We start from the raw sequence: 24,879 nt of genomic DNA, 5'->3' as shown, positions 1-24,879 counted from the left end.
TATATATGACTAAAAGTGGTAGGCCAGATATTTGATCTCACATTGTTTAAATATAAAACTCACACTCATAGTGCTACACCGATCTTTCTTCCAGAAGCAACCAAAAGACATCTATTTAAACACACTACTAAGTTTACTTCTTAACCTAATATGGCAATAGACTATACAAATGTTTCTTATATAAAATCTTATCAGTTTTGCAACTCAAAACTATACAGTTAACTATGCTTTAGCAAGAGACTGTATAGTCATTTACTAAAGCCACTAAGAACAACCAGAATCATATTTAATCAAATTAGAAATTTCATTTGACTCCAACAAATGAAATCAAGTTTATTGTTGTTATACCTGATGATCTTTAACAACTTAAATCCTGGAAGTTATCAATATAAAGTTTAGTTTACAAAACAAAAATGACCATGAAAGGCATTTTCCTTGAAAAGGTGCACTGCCGTATTTTTCAGCTTTGTTTTGTTCCTTAGACTGCTACAGGTCCTGGACTCACAGGAAGAGATACCACATATTAGCTGAGGGAGGTAAAGCTATGCAATCAGGTTATCAGTGATAATAAAGATACAAATGCAGAGGGATAGCTCTTTACAACGCTTCTTCAAATAATAACTTAGCTAAAAGAAAAAAAGGCACTGGCAAAAATCTCCTAAATTAAGGACAGGAAACTCCTAACCAACTTCAAGATGTGAGTGGAAACTATCCATCAGTATGCATTCCAAGACTGACTGCAGAAATAAGAAACTTAACTACTAGACCAATATTTGATTAACAAGTTAGATAAACAAAAAACTATTTGACATCATTTGTTAAACTGCTGAAACTATCCTGCAGAATTACCACATAAAGAGGGTTCAAAATCTGTTACAGTAAGAGACACAAATGGTCATTTTAAAAAAACCTTCAATACTAAGAGCGTAAGTTTTTTGTATAACCCACTGTAAAAGCATCAATATCCTAAACAGTGGATTATAACAGAAATGCCCATTAGGATTTTAAAGATTCCAATGCCAATCAGAAATTAGTTACAAAATTAATAAGTATTAAAAACTCTATTCAAATGTCTATGTAACACTTTTTATTTCATCTTGTCCTTTTTATAGAAGAAACAAATACAATTCCAAGCCAGTCACTAAAGCCTTCTCCAAATGCTATAAAGTCCAAAGAGGATAATTTTGATCTTTCATCTGCAAACCTTTAATTTTACCACTAAAGCCTGACTACAGTAAGCACTATGAAGTAAGTGAAAATGTTACACAGCTATCTTTTTTTTTCTTTTCTTTTCTTTTTTTTATTTTTTTCTTGGTACCGGGGATTGAACTCCAGTCCTTGCACTTGCAAGGCAGGCCACCGAACCGCTGAGCTAAATCCCCGGCCTCTACACAGCTATTTCAAATACATAAATGAAAGCTTAATACAGAAAAGTTTATGATAGCAAGCATGTGTGATGTGCTACCCTAAAACAGAGACACAAAATATTATTGAATAATATATGAATGGCATTATGAATGGCAGTAAATATGTAGGGATGACTTCTATAAAGGACAGAAGAAAACAGTTCACTGCTAGAAGATATTTACAACTTAAAATGATACTTGGAGCCAGGCATGGTGGCGCACGCCTGTAATCCCAGCACTCCGGAGGCTGAGGCAGGAGAATCACTGTGAGTTCGAGACCAGCCTGGGCTACACAGTGAGTTCCAGGTCAGTCTCAACTACAGAGTGAGACCCTTTCTCAAAAAACAAAAACAACAACAACAAAAAAAAAATAAAATAAAATGATACTTGGTACAATTTCCTATTTTAAAAATTAACTTGTTTGGGGGATTATTTACACTGTATCAAAACTTGTATTGTAATGAACAACTTTGTATATATTCCTCAAAATACACTAGAGATATATTATGACAGTACCAAGAATGGAAAACTATTGGGTGTGGTGGTACACACCACACATATAATCCTAGCACTTGGGAGGCTGAAGCAGGAGGATCCCCAGGAGTTCAAGGCTAGCCTGGGCTATATAGTGCATTCAAGGCCAGCTTGGATTACATAGCAATACCTTGACTCAAGAAAGGAAAAACTCCTGAAAGAATTTAAATTAACACAAATACGACATTAATTTTTACTTAATTTTATTTAAAATAGGCCCTGTGAATCAGTAGGTTCCACATCTGTGGAGTATAACCAACCACACAGAATCAAAAATATTCAGAAAAAATAAATTGTTTATATTTAGTATGTACATAATTTAGGGTCATTATTCAATAAACAATGTAGTTTCTTATATAACTTATACAACTGCTCTTATATAATTGTTTATAAAGCATTTACATTGTGTTATAACCTACAGATGATTTAAAGTACACAGTATAGGTAGGCTATATGCAAATAAGCCAGTTGCATACATGATTGTGGCATTATAGAAGAAACAGAAATACATTTCCAAGCCAGTTACTAAAGGCTCCTCCACTGGCCCTGGAGCCAATCCCCTGGGCACACCAAGGGACAACTGCATTGGGGTGTGGGGGGGTGTTCTGATTTCTCAATGTGTAACATATAGTCCTTATGAAGGTACAAGACCAACTCTACCACAAACTACTGTTAAAGCATAAACTTCAGGGTCAAAACAACTTTATTAACAACTTTAAACTTTTCTTATTTTACTCAACCCCACATAGTAAATGACAACAATGAATGTATTATGGTGTTTGTTGAGATACTACTTACTAAGAAAGGCCTAGGTCAGTGATAGCGAACTCCTAAGAGCTTTCAATGATACAACCAGCCCACTGCAGCGCTCATGCTATAGGTTTACCACCACTCACCAAGATATTTCTAATAACAGAGGAATAAATTGCAGCACATCAACATGATGGAATCAGTCACTTAATATTGAAATAAAGAATATGCCAATATGCTAACTACACATATGATTAGCTATCTATGTATAGTGTCACCACATTGCTTCTTTTGCATAAACTCCTTTATGTTTTCTGAGTGGGACAGAAAAGTCTAAACATTTACAAATGTAAATGTGTTACATTCATGAGATAATGAAGCACTTAAGATGTACTCACTCCCCACTTACAAGTGTCAGGCAGTAAAGGCTGGGAGTTCAAGAGTGAACCCTAAAGAGAAGACTGCCTGGGTCTGATTCCTAGCTCTACTGTTACAAGCTATAAAACCTCAGGCAAGTCAAATTCTATGTACTTAATCTCTAGATATCTCACTTCCTCTTTTTCAAAAGTGGGATTAAAATAACAGCTGTACAATGGAAGAAAACATGAACACATACAAAGCACTCAGAACAGTGTCTAACATATAGCGATGACCCAATAACTTGGAGGGGAAGGTAGCACTGCAGGTCTTCAAATTCTTAGTCTACATTTAACGACCTGTTTAATGACACTTTGGACTTCCTGTCTTTTTTTTTACGTTTCCTTTAACTATTTCTCCATTCAGTATACTGTAATGTACATTCTCTATACAATTCCTCATTTAGCGACCAATTGATTTAACGCCCTAGTCGTGGGAACAGAACTCAGTCATTAAATGAGGAGTGTCTGTATTGGAATAAATGACTGGGGTAATTTTAAAACACACTTAGAAATGACACTGACCACACACAAGGATGAAACATGCTTTTCACTACAGATAGGTTTTTGTTTGATTTTTTTTCCCAAGTACTGGGGACTGAAACCAGGACCTTCACACTTGAGCTACACCTCCCCTTCTTACTGAGACAAGATATCTCTGAGTTGCTAAATTGCCTACACTGGGCTAAAATTTATGATCCTCTTGTCTCAACCTCACAGAAATGTTCAATTAAAAGTTTTATGTGTGTGCATTTCACAACCTGGTATACATTTATGCACATATAAACTATTTGATGTCATGAATTTACTTATGTAGATCATAACCAGCTGTAATGACTTTATAATTAGTGGGTCACTTTCTAAATAATAAATAACTTTTAAAATTTTTATCCTTTGATCTTATTTTTCACAGCAAGGGGCAGAGAGCGCCAAAGGTGGGTAGGGAAGGGTAAAGAAAAATGAAAAAGAAAGAGCAGGAGCCAGAGGGAAAGAAGAAAAAAGAAAAGAGAATGAAAGGGCAGGGAGAAAGAGGGAGAAAGGAAGAGCTAAGGTCAAAAACTATTATACAAGTCTTTAATTTTCCCTCCAATTTCTAACTTTACTTCATAGACTTCTAAAATTTATACTTTCTAACTGGAAATTTGAACACAAACTTTTGGGGGAGGGGTACCGGGGATAGAACTCAGGAGTTTGAGGGTGCCAGGCAAGCAGGGCACCACTGAGCTACATCCCTGCCCCAGAACATTCTTAAGAGATCATTAAAAGGTATACAGAAATTTGGTCAGTTTTTAAAATATACCCAGAAAGGTTACATTTAAACAAAGTGAGCTTTTGACAACACTAGAATTAGGAAAAAGTAAAGAAGAATATAGATTGTGTGTTTGGTTTAACTGTGACAAATGCCTTTTACCCTTTTTTTCCTGACCCAGCCCGCAGCCACTCCTCCACACCCTGCATGTATGATCCACCCCCTCCAGGACTGTGTACATCTCTCAGAATGCACTCTGGTATTTCAAACCTGTGTTCATGCTGTTTCCCCTGCCCTTTTACGTCTCCAAACAGAAAGGAGAGATAAGTACAGTCAATATCACAAGCTAATAATTGAAAAGAATATAAAAACAGAAGAAAAATAAAATAGGCAAGTCAGATGTGAAAAACACATTAAAAGCCTATAATGTGTAACATATTATATATGCTAAACCAAGTAACTTTTACATGGATTTTCATATACACAGTGTATAGAAGACACTCTAAAAATATAGAGCATCAAATTGATAAATATTAAAACGGACATAACTTATACAGAATTTGTTCTATAGGGACTTGATTTTTATTCTTTGCCTCCACCTCCCAACTGGATGGAAGTAGAGGCACGAGCCACTGTGCCCAGTGACACCTGAATTTGAAACAAACTGACAACCAAGTACTTGGAGAGAGTCTTACTTTATAATGACAGAAAATTAACTTGCTTTTATCAAAAATATAAAACTCACTTCAAATACATAAGCATACAGAGTAATCAGAATGACAAATGGTGGTAAGGCCTATGATGAAAAGAGAAATCAAGAACAGGGAAGACAGGTAATGGTGTGCAGTTTTAAAGCCAAGAGGTATATTTTGAGTAAAGATCTGAAGATGGTGTAAAAAGGGACAAACTGCAGGTGAGAGCCTTACAGGAGCAGGCTTCAGCAGAGACCAGTGTGGCTAGAAGACAATGATGACAGGAATGGTAGAAGTAGGTTCCGAGACGGGAGAGCATGGAAGCATGGGTGCATTCAGTGCCTGCATGTGTGTGCACAGGTGTACATGTTCTGGGGGCACCAAACATCATGCAGGTCCTTCAGTTTTTTAAGATCAAAATCTAACCAGAGGACAAACAAGGTGACTGGGGCTGCTGTGCTGAGAAAAGTGGTAAGGTACAGGGAAGAAACAGACCAATTAGGCGGCTTTTGCGACATTGCAAGAAAGGATAATAAGGCTTAGACCAGGGTGGAAGCAGTGGACATGTCAGAGGTGGTGAAACTTTGGGCATGTTTTCAAGACAACAGTAGGAATATTTGTAGACACACTGGATGTGGGACTGGAGGGAAAAGAAGAGAATAATAATGACTTCAAGGTTTCTAGCCTAAGCAACCCAAAGCACAGCTACTACTATTTAAGATGGGGAAGACTCCTAGACAAGATTTGGGGGAGGGAGAAGATACAATAAATTAGAAATGCTCAGGCATTCTAACAGAGTTTATTATAGTTTATCAGAACTTTCTACACTGGGTAGACACAAGTCAAGCAGGCTACTTAGTCCTTACTTGTAGTCATTTGGTTTGTTCCTATGTGCAGTTGGATTTTTGTAAAACTGATAAAGTAAAAGTATTGTTAAACAAGAGCTCTAAAATTTTAATATTTTAATTATGTATGCTCTGTCCTCTGCACACAGTATTCAGTAAAACAAATTGGTAAAAATATTTAAGAAAATTCCTAATTACAAAAACCATCTGTAATATTATGGTATCTATTTTTGTTTTCACCTATGGTCCCCACCTCATAATTCCCATAAGCCCTGGTTTCTTCCTAAATAATTAAAATGATGTTATTTCTGCCTTTTGTCCCTGGCTCCTGAAGAGGCTTTGGAGTGATAAAGATAGAAGACAGCTCTCTGTCATAAGGTTGGAATGCTTTCGGCCTCAAAAAGCAGAATCTCTCTACCCGCCCTCCTTCTACCTGCTCCTGCTCCCCAGACGGGCATTAGAAACTAGAATATTTCTTCCCCATATGGATCACACATTAATCTTTTCCCACCTTCCTGTCTCTATGGCTAAGAAGAAATTCTATGACCTACCTTTCCTGATGATATCTCTCCATGTCGGAAGGGGTCTTGCCCCACAAACACCCAAAGGAAGAAATGCTGCACAAGAAGAATTTGGACAGACAGGCCTTGCTGGGTTTCCAGATTCAGTCTATAAGTCTACATAATACTTTTGGTCCAATCATATTCTGACACAGTTGCCCATGTTTCAGACACACCTGTGCATTGAAGTCTCCCTAATAACCCCAAAGGACAAGGTTTGGAGAGCTTCTGGACAACTGGAAACATGGAGGCTTACAGGAAGGTAAACAAAAAACATCCACTTGCAAGGAGGATAGCACATCCAAATCACAGGGACATTCCCAAATCCTGCCCTATGTATCCCTTTGTTGGGGTATTTACTTGTATCATTCACAACACACTGGTAAATTTAAGTATAGTGTTTCCCTGAAATCTCTGAGCTACTGTAGCAAATTAATGGAAGCCAAAAGATGGTCAAGGAAACCCCAACCAAAAGTCAGAAGATCAGAAACTCCAGAGTCCTCATCTTGTGACTGGGTTTGAAGTGAGGACAGTCTTAGGACTGAGACCCCAACTAGTAGGTTTTGACAGATCTCCAGGATTGAACTGAATTAGTGGACTCCTACTGGTGTCTGCTACAGAACTGTTCAGTTATGGGTGGAGAGAAATCCCACACATTTTGGGATCACAGAAGTGATCTGTGTAGTAAGGGCACAGTAGGAGAAACCTGAGTCTGATCTCCATTATATTGTATAGATACTACTACTATTCCATATTCAAATAGCAAAAATGTAAAATAATAAAGATTTTGGCTAAAAAATGGTAACCAAAATGCCTCTCCATGTGAAACCTATGGATAAAAACTAACAAATTTAACAGGTTAACGCTTTGAGAAGCTAAGCTTCTCGTTTAACTTACCAAGCACTTGCTATTACCTTATCTTTAAAGATAAGGCTAAGAAAATGAAATCAAATCTAAAGACCTTAGAACTACTTTAAAAGTCTCCACAAACTTTTGTTCCAATGTTGTAATTGTCCATTATCCTTTTGATACATATTTTGCATTCTCTTATTTTCAATTTTCCAATGCCTACTGATAAAAATCTGATGTACATTATTTTGTGTATGTTTTCATTCTCTTTTGTTTTGAGATGGTCTCATTATATAGCTCAGGATGGCCTCAAACTCATGGTGATCCTCGTGTTTCAACCTCCTGAGTGCTGGGATTATAAGGGTGCACCACAACTCCCATCTTTTGTACATTTTTTGTTTGTTTGGTATTGGGGATTGAACTTAGGACCTTGCGCTTGCAAAGCAGGCGGCAGAATCACTGAGCTAAATTCGCAGCATTGTGTATATGTTTTATTTTATTTTATTTTATTTTTTCATACCAGGGATAGAACTCAGGTCCTTGCAGCACTTGAGAGGCAGGCAGTGGAACCACTGAGCTAAATCTCTGGTCCTTGTGTATATGTTTTAATAGGAAAGGAATATCAAGAAATTCCATGATGAGTTCTAAAACATAACACAATTTGCTGAAATGGAATTGTGTTAAAATATATTAATAGAAATCACAATTTCTGGCCTTAGACCTGTAACTACAACTCTGCTAAGTAGATACAGACTATAGAGAAATTAAATATGTATTCTAGATAGTAACAAAATTTAATATTCCTCAGCAATTTGAAAGGATAAGCTATTCATACATAAAATATCCTGAATAAATCTCGAGAATTGCACTGAGTGAAAAAAAAAACTGTGCTAAAAAGACTTCACAATGTATTAATCCCTTTATGTAACATTCTTGAACTGTCAAAATTACAGAAATAGAAACAAAGTAGTGACTGCCAGGGCCAAAAGACGGTAGAAGGCAGGAGGGAAGTGTTTCTACAAAAGGATACTATGAAAGATGCCCATGTGATGGAAATGTTCTTTATCTTGACTGTATTATGTCAATATCTTTATTGCAATAGGGTACTGCAGTTTTGCAAGACTTTGCCACTGAAGAAAACCAAATAAAGACTACAAATTAAAAAATCAGAATATTCCCTATACACTATACCTAGTCTCATTCCTCAGCGTTCTCATTTTAACTGAAATCAGAAATTTCTTGCCACAAGTTATGAGGATTTTGAGGAAAGCGCCATTAATTAACAAGTGATACTAAATGATAAAAATCTATTTTAGGATACCTACATCACCCATTACTTCATCAGGTAATGGGGCTGTTTTATTTCATTTATCCATTAACTCAATTTATTTCAAAACAAATCTTCAGGGTCCAGGGATTTAGCTAAGTGGTTCCGCATCTGCCTCTCAAGGTCAAGATTCTGAGTTTGATCCCCAGTACCAAAAAAACAAAAAAAAAAACACAAAAAAACCCCCGCAATTCTTTAGTCAACCATATTATGGCATGTACAAAATCTTGTTTTGAGCATGTCAAAATATACATAATTTTGTATATATTTATCTATCCTCACAACAATCCAAGGATTATATTTTTTAAATTCTAGCTTTTCTCAATTCAGTTTATACTACACCTCTAACCATTATGATTCTTATCACTAGTAGGATACAGATTTTAGGCCACTTTTCTAATAGTGAAGATACATTACATTTGAGTTGTACAAGATTTTCCATAATCACCCTTATGGCAACAAACAGTGTTTTCCAAAGTTGGATCTATTTAACCAAGAGCAGAGTGGTTTATAGTTTATCAGGCTCTATTTTATCTATTTACTTTTTAATAACCAGGCACTTCATTCTACGATCACTAAAAATAATTAAGTCCCCCCTAATAAGCACAAGCACTCCAAGTCTCCAAAATAGATGGATAAAAATGTGATACATTGCACACAACAGAGTACTATTATGCCTTTTTAAAAGGAAGGAAATTCTGATACATGTTTTTTTATAAACCTTGAAAATACCATGGAAAATGAAATACGCCAGTTACAAAAGACTAATAGTCTGTGACTCTACTAACACACCTAGAGAAGTCAAATTCGGACAGAAAGAAAGAATGATAGCTACTAGGGACTCATGGGCCAAGGGAATTGAGAGTTATTGTTTAATATGTTAGGAGCTCAGTTTGGAAAGATGAGCTAGTTCTCTGGATGAATATTAGTGATATTTGCACAGCAATGTGAATGTACTTAATGCCACTAAACTGTTCAGTTAAAAATGGTTAAAATAATGAAATATGTGTGTGTGCATCACAATAAAAAAAGGAACTGAACACTCTTGAAAATACACAATGGACAGTAATTTATTTTCTTCCCTGTATTCCGATAAATTTTCCCATTTTACCCCCAAAACTACTTTTCCATTTTTACCTTTGTAGATGACACTGTAGCAGAAGGAACCGGTAATGACACACAGAGACACAGAAGTGGGTAAAACAAAAAACATTTACTTTGCTAGCAAAGAGCCAGCCTGCATCAAGGGCTGTGCCAGATGACTGATCCTGGGCTGGGTTACGATCTGCATTTTATATAAGTTTTATGTAGTTCAATAAGACATTCTAGTTCCTACAGTTCCCATCACAAATCATGGTCAAAAGACAGTTCAATGTTAATTTAAATGTAGCATTCTCTTTCAGGGTGTTTATCTTAGCTATCCCAGCCCCAAGAGTGGGGGTCAGGGTTAGGAAAGCAGAACTGGAGACATTCCTTTCATCTTAACTCCTTTATAGTCATATGATTTACAGAAAGTTTTAGGGCTTAGGGTCTGGTGACTTATCTTAGCTTGAACATCTGGTCTCATCCTGGAATGTAGCTAAGCACCTTCGGCATCTGTTAATTTTAAATTGGGGCTACGTGCCTTTAAGCTTTAATGGTAAAACCTCTAACTGTAGCAGGGAACCGGTAATGACACACAGAGACACAGAAGTGGGTAAAACAAAAAACATTTACTTTGCTAGCAAAGAGCCAGCCTGCATCAAGGGCTGTGCCAGATGACTGATCCTGGGCTGGGTTACGATCTGCATTTTATATAAGTTTTATGTAGTTCAATAAGACATTCTAGTTCCTACAGTTCCCATCACAAATCATGGTCAAAAGACAGTTCAATGTTAATTTAAATGTAGCATTCTCTTTCAGGGTGTTTATCTTAGCTATCCCAGCCCCAAGAGTGGGGGTCAGGGTTAGGAAAGCAGAACTGGAGACATTCCTTTCATCTTAACTCCTTTATAGTCATATGATTTACAGAAAGTTTTAGGGCTTAGGGTCTGGTGACTTATCTTAGCTTGAACATCTGGTCTCATCCTGGAATGTAGCTAAGCACCTTCGGCATCTGTTAATTTTAAATTGGGGCTACGTGCCTTTAAGCTTTAATGGTAAAACCTCTGATACTTTGTTCTGAGAAACAAGCAAGGCAAAGCAAATTACAGAAGCAAAAGACAGCAGTTATTCTATATTTCCGTAACATTTTGTAGGTTTCAGACTATAAAAGTTCTATCAGCACCACCTTATGTTCCTAGATGACTCTAACATTCGATCTTTCTTCTTCCCTTTATTACAGCCAAGTATTTCATACTGATTTTAACCCTGTAACCCTCGTTGAGTCTGATCCATTCACAGAATAAAATGAAACATTTTCAAGTTATCTCCTTAGGTAATCCAAAATTAATGAATAAAACATTTTCTCCAGGAATGTTCTCATTTATAATCTATGACTAGGGCAAATAAATTCATCTTCCCTAGGTATCAATTTACAGCAAAATTAAAACACACTTTGTAAAAAATCATGAACTGATTATGACTAGGCTCAGATTTTTGAATCCATCACCATATAAAATCCAGAAAGCATAAAAGCAAATAATTCATCTGCATTCATGCTCGTCTAACAATCTCATAGCCAAAACCTGTTTCTCTTATCAAAGGATGGCAACCTATAATTACCATCACCCAGGTCCGAACACACAGAGTCATCTTTGACTCCTGCCTTTACTTCACAGACCATCTGTCCAGGTGCCCTTTGCCCCAGGTTCTTTATAGTTACTGTTGCTTCTTACTGGAAGGTACCTCCCCCAAGAATATAGCACCTAGTCCCTTGCTCCAATGTCAATGGGGCAATGTCAGGGAGACCTTCCATAAATACTTTATTGAAAGAGACAAACTTAATGATTCTCCCTATTCTATTGCCAACTTTTTCCTCTTCCAAAGACCTTACCTCAATTATTATTTGTTTGCCTTTTCCACTAAAATGTTACAAAGTGTAGTTAATTCAGTGCCTTCAAAGATTCAACACTTCCTGCTAGGTTTGATGGCAAAATGATTTTCTCTGGAAATTACTAAAAACTCTTTATTTAAAAATTTGCTTTCTTTATAACTGTACCTGAGTGTCTAAAATTGTGCTGGCGGCTCAGCCACATTTGAATCTATTTCAGACAACACCCCTGAAGGAAAAGGTAGTGTTCCACAATGCTAAGTGTTCATAATGATGCTCTCTAAGATTTGTTCCAGCATTGTCATACAACAGGTATGCCTGGTTAAGTCGTTTTATAGAAATAACCTAGTGTCCTGAGAACTCAGATAGCAACTGAGAGCCTTAACATAATTTCTATAACAGTGTTGGCATTGGAGACATTATTCAAGCACACTAAATAATACCTCTTCCTCTCTTCACCTGCCTCCTTCTCCTTTTCCTCCTAGCATTCCCTCTTTACCAAATAAAAACAATGCTTAAGCAGATGTATCAATCAAGACAGAAATAATCAAAATGACTGTTTAAGGATATGACATTTATATCAACTCAACAATCATCTTACTCTAAATATAAATTATACCTTGAAAGATTAGCATATGACAGTATAAAGTAATCATAACAAGCAAGAAACTTACAAAACTAAGTACCTAAACCATGCATTCTCTAGAGGGTTTGGTTTGTTTTTCATCAGGAGGGTGTTTTTTTTTGTCTTTTTGTGTGTGTTTGTTTTGTTTTGTTTTGTTTTGTTTTTGTACCAGGGATCAAACTCAGGACATTGAGCTTGCAAGGCAGGCAAATCACTGAGCTAAATCCCCGGCCCAACAACATAATTTTTAATTTAGTATGTGGAAAATTTCACCAAACTTACTTATATCCCTTTAAATGCTTCTTTTGAGATTTCTTATATAATAGTGTAAGAAAAGAAGGCACATACTGTGAGGAAAAACTTATTCTCATTATAGTAGAAGTAGCTAAAAGATGTCTTGAGAAATATTAAGGACACAGACCAAAATTTATTTCTCTGTCAGCAAATGACTGTATAAATATGCACAGAAAATCACTGAAGAACATTGGGGTGTGAGACATTAATATTAGAAAAAGGTGAGAAATTTGTCATAAACTTGGCAGTACAGTCAAGCACGGTGGCACACACCTGCAATCCCATCACTCAGGAAGGTTGAGGCAGGAGGATCAAGCATTGGAGGCTAGCTGGGCTGTGTTATACAGGGAGGTCAAATGCCTGCCTAGACTATACAGTGACAGTCTGTCTCAAAGAAAAAAAAAATTGAGTTTTCTAAATTAGAAAACAGATAAGTTTTCTCATCTCATTTTAAACCTTTTTTGGCTTCTTAATAAAACACAACATATTCTAAGAAAATATTTACAGAAAAATATTATCAACTCAAATTCATTCCATAGTTAAATATTTGAATGTATTTTTATGTGGCAGGCACTTAAGTGAGTCAGAGCCCTGAACAAAAGACAAGGTCTCCATCTTCACCGAGAAAGCATCATTGATTTTTTTAAAATAAAAGCATTTATGAAAAAACAAACATTGTCTGCTACAGAATGGGCTGCTTTAACTGAAATAAAACAAGACTGCTAAAGCTTGTGAGATTCCATCACACGAGACACTCATCAATTCCATCTCCCATTAGTGCCCTAGAAACTAAAGACAGAATGGCACAAAGCACCACCAGCTGTCACAGATACGGTCCAGGTTATGAAACAATACATCCTCCTGAGACAAGAGAATCTATGAAGATCTCATACTGCATAAAGGGCAGGCGGCTCATCTCATGGCAAAGTACTTTTAAAAGTTGTGAAATTTGATAGTACTCATTTTCTCTCTACAAAAAGGCCATAAAATGTACTATTTTTCATGTGAAGACAAGCAAATTCCAATACTACGCAAATTCCTATACTACTGTTTGTTTTGTGGTACTGGGGACCAAACTTTCAGTCTCAGGTACCCTAAGGACAAGCTCTAAAAATGAACTAATCCAGTTCTACTGCTGTACATAAAAACACTTAAGGTAGACATGACATTTAAACCATGGCTTTATAGCTATGAAAATAACTTGATTCATTTTTTTAAATGAACTTGGAACGAGTCCTTTGAATGACTATCACAAAATATTAACAGATTTTAAAGTTCTAGCACATTATCACAAAAACTTTTTCCAAATGAAAAGTTGGGAGTGGTGGCTCAGGGGTAGAGCCTAGCATGCAAGGCAATGATTTATAACTTAATACTTCAGAAAAATGGAAAATTTCATGGAATTTATCTATATGTTTAAATGTCTCTGCTGTAGCATCCTATATAATAGTGTTTTCTATCTTTGACTTCTCTCCTGAACTGCAAGAACACCACATACAACTGGTCTTTAGATTGGTTCATCTGGCTCTCTCACAAAGTCCTCAAACTTAGTTCGATGAACCCAAAACTTCTCCCTGCTTTTACCTAACGCCTCTCTACTATTTATCCCAGAGCCATCTCATCTCATCTCATCAAATGGTACCACTGTGTCCCTTACAATATGTGTAAAGCACCAAAATTTTTTTTCCTTGACAAGTTTTTAAAGGTCTGTGACTCTTCACTTCCTTTGCTCAACTAATTATATTAGAGAAATGAACCTCTACTCTCTTTCTAAAAGGCAACTTATCTGCTCATATCTCAAAATGCTTTTAAGTACCACGGGAAAATCTTCCGGGACCAGTGGCACACTCTAATTATTCCAGCATTCTACAGGAGTGAACACAGAAGGATGGCAATTTCAAGCCCAGCCTGGGCAACTTACCGAGATCCTGTCTCAAAATCAAAAATCAAACAAGGACTAGGTTATGCAGCTCAGTGTGAAAGCACTGGTTCACATCCTACTACCATTAAAAAGCAAAAACAACATGGGACCAGGGACTTAGCTCAGTGGCAATGGTGCCTGCCTCACAAGCACTAGGTCCTGAGTTCGATCTCAGGTACAAAAAAATAAAAGAACAGAAATAAATTCAAAACTGACTTATCTCGTTACTTAAAATTACAGAGTTAATACAAACCTACAAAATTTTAGAATCTTAATAGTTGATATCTTTTTTAACTTTTAGAGGACAAATACACATGTAAATTCCCAATCTGTGTGTTTATAACATTACCAGTAGGAGAAGTAAAAGAGACACACTAAAAAAGGGAAAGCAACCCTATTAATAATAAATAAAATCTCCATCAAAGATTCACTATAGAAAATTTAAAAGGACCTTGTTAACTGTACCCCCAACATCATTACATTCTCTGAAAGTCCTCTCCCTAACACAATGGAAATCTATATTTAATCCTAGCTAGCATCCTTCCAATACCTCAAAGGCTAAGACAAAGGTAGTCACTTGACCAAGCAAAAATGAAAATCGCACATTCATGGCAGTAACAAGAGTAAAAAAGTTGAAGAGTAGCTAAGAAACTCCTGAGAAGACAGCTGAGCACAAAGAATATCCTGGGATCAATGATAAGAAAAAAGTACCCAATAATAGGCGATTCCCCTCATTGGAGCAGACTGCATTCCCCAAACTATGCATACACATTTCCAACTTCAGGAAACACTTAAGTTCACTAAGTCATTTCAATATCTGTAACATATTCTGTTACCAGGTGTGATCTTTCAAAAGTGTACTACTGAGTTGGTGTTGCTGGGAAATCATCCAACATAAACATGAACCTCCAGGGCAAGGAAAGCCATCTGTTTGATGGAAATAATATTTCTACTTCCCCATTGATTACAGCTATCAATGACAACTGTGACGTCCCACAAGAAGAAAGTAAGTTTTAACTCCCTCAAAACTTTAATTATTCATATAACTGGCCAAGAAATTAAAGTTAAATGTTACACAAAGGGATCGCTAACCCCCTAATATTTTTTGGCTAATTATTCCATTGGTAGTTTACATCTGCTCTGTTAAAATTTGGTTATGAATCAAAAGTAACTCACTGGGAATGCTTTTACATCTAAAACTGTAGATATTAACTACAATTCACAAAAATTGTTATTTTTAATGTGCATAAAAATTTTCCTGTCTCACAATACAAGAACAGATGCTACTGTCACAGTTTTAAACACTAACACTAGAAAGGATGAGACAAAATTTAATGAAAATTTTTAAATTAAAAGATTATGTAAAAGAAAGGGTCTGGGGTGTAACTCTGTGGCAGTGTGCTTTTCCTAGCTTGTGTGAGGTCCTGGGTTTGACCCAACAGAGAAAGGAGAGGAGAGGGATGAAGAAGGAGAAGGGAAAGAAGCAACTAATTTTAACTTGTACATTAACCCATATTTTTCAAACATCTTCAGGACTTAACATTTTATGATCAGGAAGCATGCTAAGCGCGGTCTTTACAAAGAAAGTAAATTTCTCATGACAATTGTCATTTCTTTCAATTGTTACTAGCCTACCTTTTAAAAATAAACATTTTATAGGATTCTTTTAAAAAAACTTGTCTTCTAGACATTTTGATATAAAATATCACAGCTCTCTTAGTTCTTATACAACTTCAGGCTTTATCCTCACTATCTCAGAGTAAAACATTTTTTAGCAATTATAGTTACTATCTGTTACAATAATGTATTGAAACAATTTCCTTTCTAAATACAACTGGCTACACTGTGCCTGAAACACACACACATATATATATATGCTAAATATACCAATAGAAAATCATTAGCTCCAAATAACCCAACACTTACAGCTTCAGACAGGAGAGAAAAGTCCAAGGTTAAAAAGTACCATCCATAATTCTGCATTACACACAGCAACCGAGCAAAAATATCCGATCACAGAAACCATGCTCATGAAGCATCTCAAACCTATAATTTAACTTCACTAGAAATTCAAATAATGTTTGGGAAAAAAATCATTAAATAAAATACTGGAAAACTAATCCAAATTCCTCCAAAGTTCAAAAAAAAAAGGGAGAGTAGCAAGCAGGATCAGTCGGATAGAAATGTTTGTACCGTCCTGACTCACCCACCCTCTCTCAGAACACACTCATCCTTTAAGAAATACAGAAACAACAAACAGGATTCATGCAACTGTGGCCACTGTGAGCAGCCTTTCATTGCTCCATAAAGGCTCATTGCTGTCCATGCTCATCAGTTTTTAAGCCACATCCACAGCTGCTGTCAGAAAGAAAAAAAAAAAAAAGCAAGACCCGACAGCAAAAACTTTAAAATGGCATTTACAAACAATTTTACATAAAATTAAAAGTACTCCAGTATGATACAAAGAATTAATAGTACCTAAAGTACCAAACCATGAGAATTTTGACTCATTCTTCATAGCAGTACCTTTAATTTATGTGGTGTTAAATCATTTTTTCAATCTCTCTGGTATGTCAGAGATAACATTTATGCTGAAAAAAGCAAAGCAGAGATAATCACCAAATTAGTTAGTGGCAAACATGCTTGTGTTCTTTGCCTAAACCTTTCTTCCGAAATCATACAGAAATGCAAAGTGAATACAACAACTCCATGTTCAACTTTCCCTTCCTGTCTCACATCTAAATTCTGTCTGGACCAAGAGAGAAGTTCTTCTGCTTACTGAGTACAGCTAATCATATGTGGTCCAGTGACTAGGAATTAACCATGAGTGTGAGAAGGTGGGGGGGTAGGAGGGTAGGGGCCCTCAGTAGCAGCATCACATGCTAAATCGCCCAAGCATTATGAGATATTCACACTGCAAAATAAACTGAAATAAAACTAAAATCCAAAGACATGGGTCTGATTATCCTACCTCCCAGCACATGAATTTGGTGAGGTTTCTATACTACCTCCTTTACCAGACTATAGCAATAAATGCTCTCTGGGCTACTGAACACTACATTTGGGTGACAGATTATATTTAAACACACTAGGTGAATATGAATTCACACCTAGAGTCCTGGATTCAACTCCTACTACCACAATAAATCAATCAATCGATCAATGGAAAACAACCTTAAACCATTAAAAATAACAAGGATTCACACCAGGCACAGGTGAAATACTGTACTTTTGTTTTAATGACACAAGCAAGTAAAGGAACAATATGCTGTTTATTATAGTATATATGAATGTAAATACAATCTGTAGAAGTCTGGAAGGGTGCTACATATCAGAGAAGTAGGGAGGCATCCTCCTTAACCTCTATATTTAGTGTTTACAACCTTTTTATATTACTTTGGGACAAAGTTGGTAAAATATTTTTAAAGACACTTGAAAAGATAAATATACATTAAAATGTCACTTGCATTTACTTTGGTAGGATTGACTTTTTTCTCCTTTTTATGTTATTACTTTTGTTATGAGGAGAAAAAGTATCTGCAGCATTTAAGAACAAAATCTAAAAAAAAGTTTCTAAAGAATTATAAAAGCAATATCCCAGGACATGTCAAGAAAATAATGTATTTCAAGTTTGGGGGAAAATTCACCTACACCACTCTAAATAGTTCACATCTCTAGAAGCTTGGATTTAGATGTGTAGAGAAACTATCTTATACATGTAATATCTATTTAGTTTACAAAAATATATATAATAGTCTGATGACGCATTTTTAAAATTCAGGATTTTACAATGGAAGTAGCAGCAGCATAGCTGTTCACTTGTACACACAAAAACAGGACAGCAACTGGACAACAAATCAAAATCCATGGACAACACTGACAACAAAATGAAGTTACCAGGTATGCCCCACAACCCTAAAAATTAACAGGTAGGCTGAACCACGAAAAGCCATAAACTAAAAAGAAAGTAACCAGAGATGGAGTGGGAGCTGACAAGACTGTGACAAAAATCCAACCATGAGATGAAGCAGACCTGCATAAGACAGTGGCAGTAAGAAAGAAGAGCCCAGAAAGCTCTTTATAGATATTTGGGAGGAGAAAGGAAAACTCTGGTCAAAACAAGAAATAGGAGAAAAATGAGAAGGGGAGGAAATGTAAAAGGTCCTTATGTTTAGTAATAATGTTTAATTAAACATTATTAACATTTAATATAATTAAACATTTATATTATATATAACATTAACATTACTAACATGGCGGGATGAATAAGGTTTTAAAATGTTGTAACAGTAAAAGACACATTGCCATTAATTAATTCCCCTCAAAATAATCCCCCTCACTTTGAACACTTATACCACCACTCTTGCCTCTTCCAGAAGCAGTTCTTGAAGTCCCGTTTCATGTCTTTAGTAGCACTGCCAAGGCTGCCTCAGTGTTCTGAAGCGACTGAAAATATTTGCCTTTCATGGTCACTCTGACTCTGGAAAAGGGCCAGAAGTTGTATGGTGTCCCATCGGGTGAATAAGGTGGATAAGGACACACCGCAGTGTGTGAGACAGATATTCCCATGCTAGAAGCAGTATGTGACACAGTGTGTTGTCATGATGGAGGATGTCTGCCCATTTTCAGGGCATTTTCTATGCATATCATTTCTTGAACACTCCACTACGCCATTATACTGGTAAAAAAACAAGAGCTAGAGAAAATGTGCTGCTTTTAAAAGACACTGTGGTCAATAAAAACAAATGAACATTAAAAAAGTGAAATAAGCTAATGAGTGAAATGGTTTTAGGATTTAGTTGAAATAGGTTATTTATTAGTGGTCTGGGATGAAAACCAGATTTCAACATGTTGCACAGAGAAAATAAAAATGAGACCATGTTAAACTGTAAAGACAGAAAGAGGCAATAGCTTCTGTAGCTTGAATGAAAGCTAAGAAAGGAAATGCATGTTAAACAATTCTGACAGGACATGACAAGAAAATAATGTATTTCAAGTACAGGGAAAAATTCACCTACGCCACTCTAAATAGCACACATCTCTAGAAGCTTGGATTTAGATGTGTAGAGGAACTATCTTACACACATAATATCTATTTAATTTGTAACACAGACCAGGCCTAGTCTTGCAGCACCTTTGCACACTGTATTTGATCTCACAAGAATTCCAAAGTAAGATCTCTATTTTACAAATGCAGAAATTTAAGTTCAATGCATTACAGAACTTTTGCCCAAGGGCATATAATTTATATACAAAAAATTTTAAAGAAAAATCTTAGTCTATAGGCAGAAAAGGGTCACAGTGTGTGTGCGGGGGTGGGGGTGAAAATGAGGAAGAAAAGGAAGATTAACTGATGATGAAACATTCCAAAGGTGCCTGACAACAAAATTTTTTTAAAAAGGTAAATAAATGGAAACCAGGAGCAGTGGCATGCACTTGTAGTCCCAGCCACTCAGAGGCAGGAGTTTGAGGCCAATCTAGGTAAACACAAGGCCCCATCTCAATCAACCAGTAAAGGTAACCTTTTGATTTTGAAGACTAAGGATAATCAAATGTAACATCAAATGCATTCTAAATAGCAGACTTTTAACCTAGCAGAAAAGAATATAAACTCCCTTTCGTTAAACCTTCTACAGGTGTCACACTACATATATTTGGGGATGTTTTGTCACCCAACAGTCCTATGTTCAAGTGAAGTCAACACAAGCCTATCGGTTCAGGTTGGGGACACAATGGCAAAGGCAGAAGAAAAAGTGTGCAGATGTGACCTAATCACTAACTCCCTGCCCTCCGCCTCCTCACGTGTAAGATGGAAATACCACCTTCCTTGCAATGTTCTTAGTCAGCAGGTACCCAACAAAACGACATCATGCCCGGCCACTACATAATATATTTAAATAACTGTTTAACTTCTTATAACAAATACTTTCCAGTCAGAAAAAGAACCAACATAATATAGACAGATGTGACATTAATTAGTCCTTTTGGAAAAATGTGCAGGAGCCAGGAGTGGTGGTGCATGCCTGTAGTCCCAGCACTGGGGAGGCTGAGGCAGGAGGATCACTGTGAGTTCGAGACCAGCCTGGGTTACATAGTGAGTTCCAGATCAGTCTCAATTACATAGTGAGACCCTGTCTCAAAAAAAAAAAAAAGAAAAAAGAAAAAAAGAAAAATGTGCAGGACCAGGATGTGACTCCATGGTGAAGCACTGGCCTAGCATGTACAAGGCCCTGAAGAAGGAAGGAAAAAAGAGAAAAGAAAAGAAAAAGAAAATGTCCACATCAAGATAGTCACTTGCCTGAAATAACTGAGAGAAAAATCAACTGTACAGCTACCATATAAATTTAAGTTCAAATTCTAATAAAATTTAAAAGGTATTTAATTTTCCAACTGATAGATTTAGGTAAATGTTATCCACTAAATCCTGTATACAAATGGTATGTTATTACCCTGACTACAGTGGAAGAAGGACAATAAAAAAATGGCATAGTAACCAATACTCATGAAACTATCTGTGAAAGCTACAGGTATTCAGGTTTGTTTGTTTTGGTACCAGGGATGGAACTTGTGTCCTTGTACTTGCAAGGCAGGCGGTGGCACCACTGAGCTAAATCCCCATCCCCAGGTTTGTTTGTCTTTTGGAGACAGTGTCTTACTATGTAGTTTAGGCTGGTCTTGAACTCACTCTGTAGTCCAAGCTGGTCTGGAACTCTCAGCAATCTTCCTGCCTCAGCCTCCCTCGAGTGCTGGGATTACAGGCGGGTTTGTTTGTTTAAAGCACAGTAAAACAGCAACTTCCATTATTAATTCAGTGCTATTCACTTTATCAAATAATGGCACTCATTACAAACTGTGAGTGAATTACCAAATACTATCACTATTATCTTTGGAATGCTGAAATGAATTCATTTTCCTTCCTTGACATAAAAGCAGGTGACAGGTAAAGTAGATTCAATGAACTCCATAATCAAAAGAGTTAATACTGCCTTGGCATGCACACTAGAAAAATCACTATACATTCACTATTAAATTCATAAACCAGCCTTTCAGTATAAAATTTCAAATTATGTCTCTCATTCCTGTGCTTTTCTGTTCACTTTATCCTTCTATCTTCTCTTCCAGAAGCTCTAGAAACAGGTAATTGCAATTAGTGTGGTGGCAAAACTAAGAAACTAAAGAAAGAGGTGGGGACAAGAGTGATAACCATACCTAGCTAGTTCTTGACTAAGGTGACTAAAAGCAAAGTAGGTGACAGGTATACAGTGAGGACAACTGTGTTTCCAAAGAGTCCAGCCTGGTCATTCAGATAATCACCAGCAGCACCAAGAATAGGAAGACAGCAAAGGAGGAAAAAACAGGTAGCCTCAGAGGTGAGCATTTATGAAGCAACAATGGCAGTGGCACTCCACCAACTAGGCCCGGGAGGGGAACGATTTGCATTCCTGCTCCACACAAACGGCAAGGAGGGCCTCAGGGGTGGAGTGCATGTAACATTAAGAGGCAGCAGACTGAAAGTACGAGAAACGTCAGTACAGAAACAAACAAACTCTGTCTCCTCCCTTACAACAATCCACACAGCCTAACAAAAAAGCCACTGCCTAAAACAAAACCAACATGCATCACTTCAAGTACTTTCACAGGTGGAGAATTTGGTCACTTGTAAATTTCACTGAGCTCCCCCTTCAGCTTCTTTCTATAGGACATATTCTATCACTACTACACTTTCCAACTTTTCAACACTGAGAGTTTTCCACTTGATATGTTTCATATTCCAGTTCAAAAAGTATAGTCCAGAAATGGCAAAATAGTGACTATAATGGGGCGGGGGGTGTCCCACTGTGGGTTCCAGGTAGAAAAACCAACCTACGTTGAACATTAGACTTACAGTGAAACTAAGTGCCACCTAGTGGCAAGCATTATATCACCAAACCCATTATATTATTAAATTCATTCAAGTCATATTTACTCAGCAAGGAGCATTCTGGCAGATGGTAGTTGCTCCATAATTATGCAAGATAAGTAAAATATTGCTCCTGTTTTTTTGGAATTCACAAACAGATTAGACAAGCAGTCAATACACACAAACTATATAATCACAGAACAATGTTAAGTACAGCAGAGGTGTGCAGAATTTGGTATTATTAGAAACCTAAAATACACAAAATTTTGAACTAAATTCTCCTAAACCTATTTGAGTTTTCCATTTCCAATTACTTCATTACCCAGGTTTCAATTATTTGAGGTTTTTCCTACCTTCCTTCTATACCTCAGAGAGAACCTATTTATTATCTACTGATCCCAAAACTAAACTGGGCATTTTCTATCCCTTATCTCATTTAGTCCTCGCATCAATATCACTGTATTTTTGTGTAGAGGACACTCATTAAAGAGAACTTTCCAGAACTACTTCGGAATGTGGCAAGTAGGGTGGGTGTGTTCAAAGTTAGGGGGGATATTTTTAGGGAGATTAATGACAATGTGTCTTTTACTGTAATGATTTTTAAATTGAAACACTCATCATATATTTCAATCACTTCACCTATGTGTAATTTCCACTAAATCACGGGTTTCACCAAAACATTTCTTAGCAATCTGTATAGAACCAGCACACAGCAGTGACTTATACCTAGGTTAAGTATTCAACTGTTTTGCTAATAAATATATTGCAATTAAAACAATGCAAAAAGCCACTAAGGTATAGTTATACTCCTCATTTTCTGAACCCTACCTTGGGATCTTAGTGCTTCTGCTTATACCAACTGAAGGATTAGGAACTTTGTACAGAACTATGTAATTTTTTTGAATAAAATTATTTCTCACACTCAAAACAAAATATGATTTGAAGAAGTATCTTGCACAATAAGGAAAGACCTTGGTTTAGTTTTCAAAAAAAGGGGAACCTTTGTGTCAATGTTGCAAACTAGTCTAAAGCTTAGAATTTCTATCTAGAGCAAATTAGGCTATATCTAAAAGTAAGTTGTTTGTAATTAAAATCCTACAACACATTCTATATTTCTTAAGTCAATATTGTATTTCTATAATAGAATCTTTACCACACTTATAAAAAAAATAAGTTTTATGGACTGATAAATACCTTCTTGGCTATATAAGGCTTTTATGAGACACTATTCTTATTCACTTACAACTGATTACCACCTAATTAACAAAATACATTAGCTTTAAAACTAAAACAAATAAAAATAAATACAAATATTGAATATAGCAAACGAATGTTGGAGAGGAATTAAAAGGCAAGAGTCAACTTGATTTTCTAGGTTTTTCCACCTTACATCTATCAAGTACACTTTCACTACAAGGCTTTTGTAGCTTAGAATATAAATGCTACTTATATTACTTTAATGTAGACATAAATGTGTAAATATTCTCAAGATTGCCATGAAGTTCAAATATCTGACTGAAAAAGCTACTGTGCTTATCTTTATGCGTTGTCTCAACACAACAAACGTACACAAATATTTAAACAGGCAGGTAATTACTACCACTTACACTGCCTCTACACTACCTTCTCCCACCTAAATTTGCCATGTTCAGAAATTACACAATCCTTTCAAACCATTAGAGTATCATTTCGCTCCTCAAAGCAGAAGCAAGGCTAAGGAATCATAAGCAACACCATGATGCTGTGCCAGGCCTAAAAGGCATCTGGAGCTCTGGGCAGGGCGAGCGTCTGAGAGAGGGTAGCAGCTGGGCACTGAAAATTCCCACATTGTTATGGCTGTCCAAACACAAAAGAGCAGCAAGAAGCAGACCCCAAAAAGTTGGGGGTTATTCAATGACAACATCCGTGGTACAGCAGTAATCTACCAAATATGTCTGCTCAAAATGCCAAAGCACATACTTCAAGGGTTGCGGTCCTCTGAACTAAATACACTTCAGCCTTCCTAAAACATGACCCACAAACCACAGGCTGCAGTATAAAAAGTGCATTCTGAACCCTGCCTGTAAAAGGTTACCAGAAGAAACTGATTGTTATAACTAAGATACTTGTATAGAGTGCTTTACTGTTTATGAATCACACATACACTGTTTTATTTCACCTTTTTAATTATAATCTCAAAATGTTTACCTTACATTGCAAAATGTCTGGCAGAAAATATAAGGAAATGGTTATCCCTATTTTAAGAGGTAAACTTTGAAGCTTAGAAAAATTATATATAAGCTGTCCACAAGACCTCCCTATAAATCACAAATATTATTTAATTCTCTGGCATGAATCCCAAAAGAAAACAATCTACAGTGTCTTAAGGTTTCATGTATACCCCATTCACCTAAGAAGTTCTTAAAACACTTAAAAATACAAAAATGAATGGCCACGGGCTTAGCTCAGTGATTCTGAGTTCCGACACCTGCTTCACAAGCACAAGGTCCCAAGTTCAATCCCTAGTACCATTAAAAAAAAAAAAAAAAAAAAAAAAAAAC

At 36.3% G+C, this 24,879-nt stretch overlaps 1 protein-coding gene across 2 annotated transcripts in view; it reads right to left on the bottom strand.

Moving 5' to 3' along the window:
- Positions 1-24,879, bottom strand: part of Rbpj (recombination signal binding protein for immunoglobulin kappa J region) — a 97,388-nt gene that overhangs the window by 65,312 nt on the left and 7,197 nt on the right. Inside the window, exon 1 of one of the 2 annotated variants that reach the window (XM_033758821.1) lies at positions 16,366-16,393. The exons of the other annotated variant lie outside the window; for it this stretch is intronic. The gene's annotated coding sequence lies outside the window, so the exon portion shown is untranslated. Of the gene's footprint in view, positions 1-16,365; positions 16,394-24,879 lie in introns of those variants that run through there. 2 annotated transcript variants of the gene reach the window in all.

Source organism: Fukomys damarensis, unplaced genomic scaffold (assembly GCF_012274545.1).
Source record: "Fukomys damarensis isolate Sample0158 unplaced genomic scaffold, DMR_v1.0_HiC HiC_scaffold_35, whole genome shotgun sequence".
Lineage (NCBI taxonomy): Eukaryota > Metazoa > Chordata > Mammalia > Rodentia > Bathyergidae > Fukomys > Fukomys damarensis.
The sequence above is the reverse complement of the archived record's forward strand: the minus strand, read 5'-3'. Positions and strand labels throughout refer to the sequence as shown.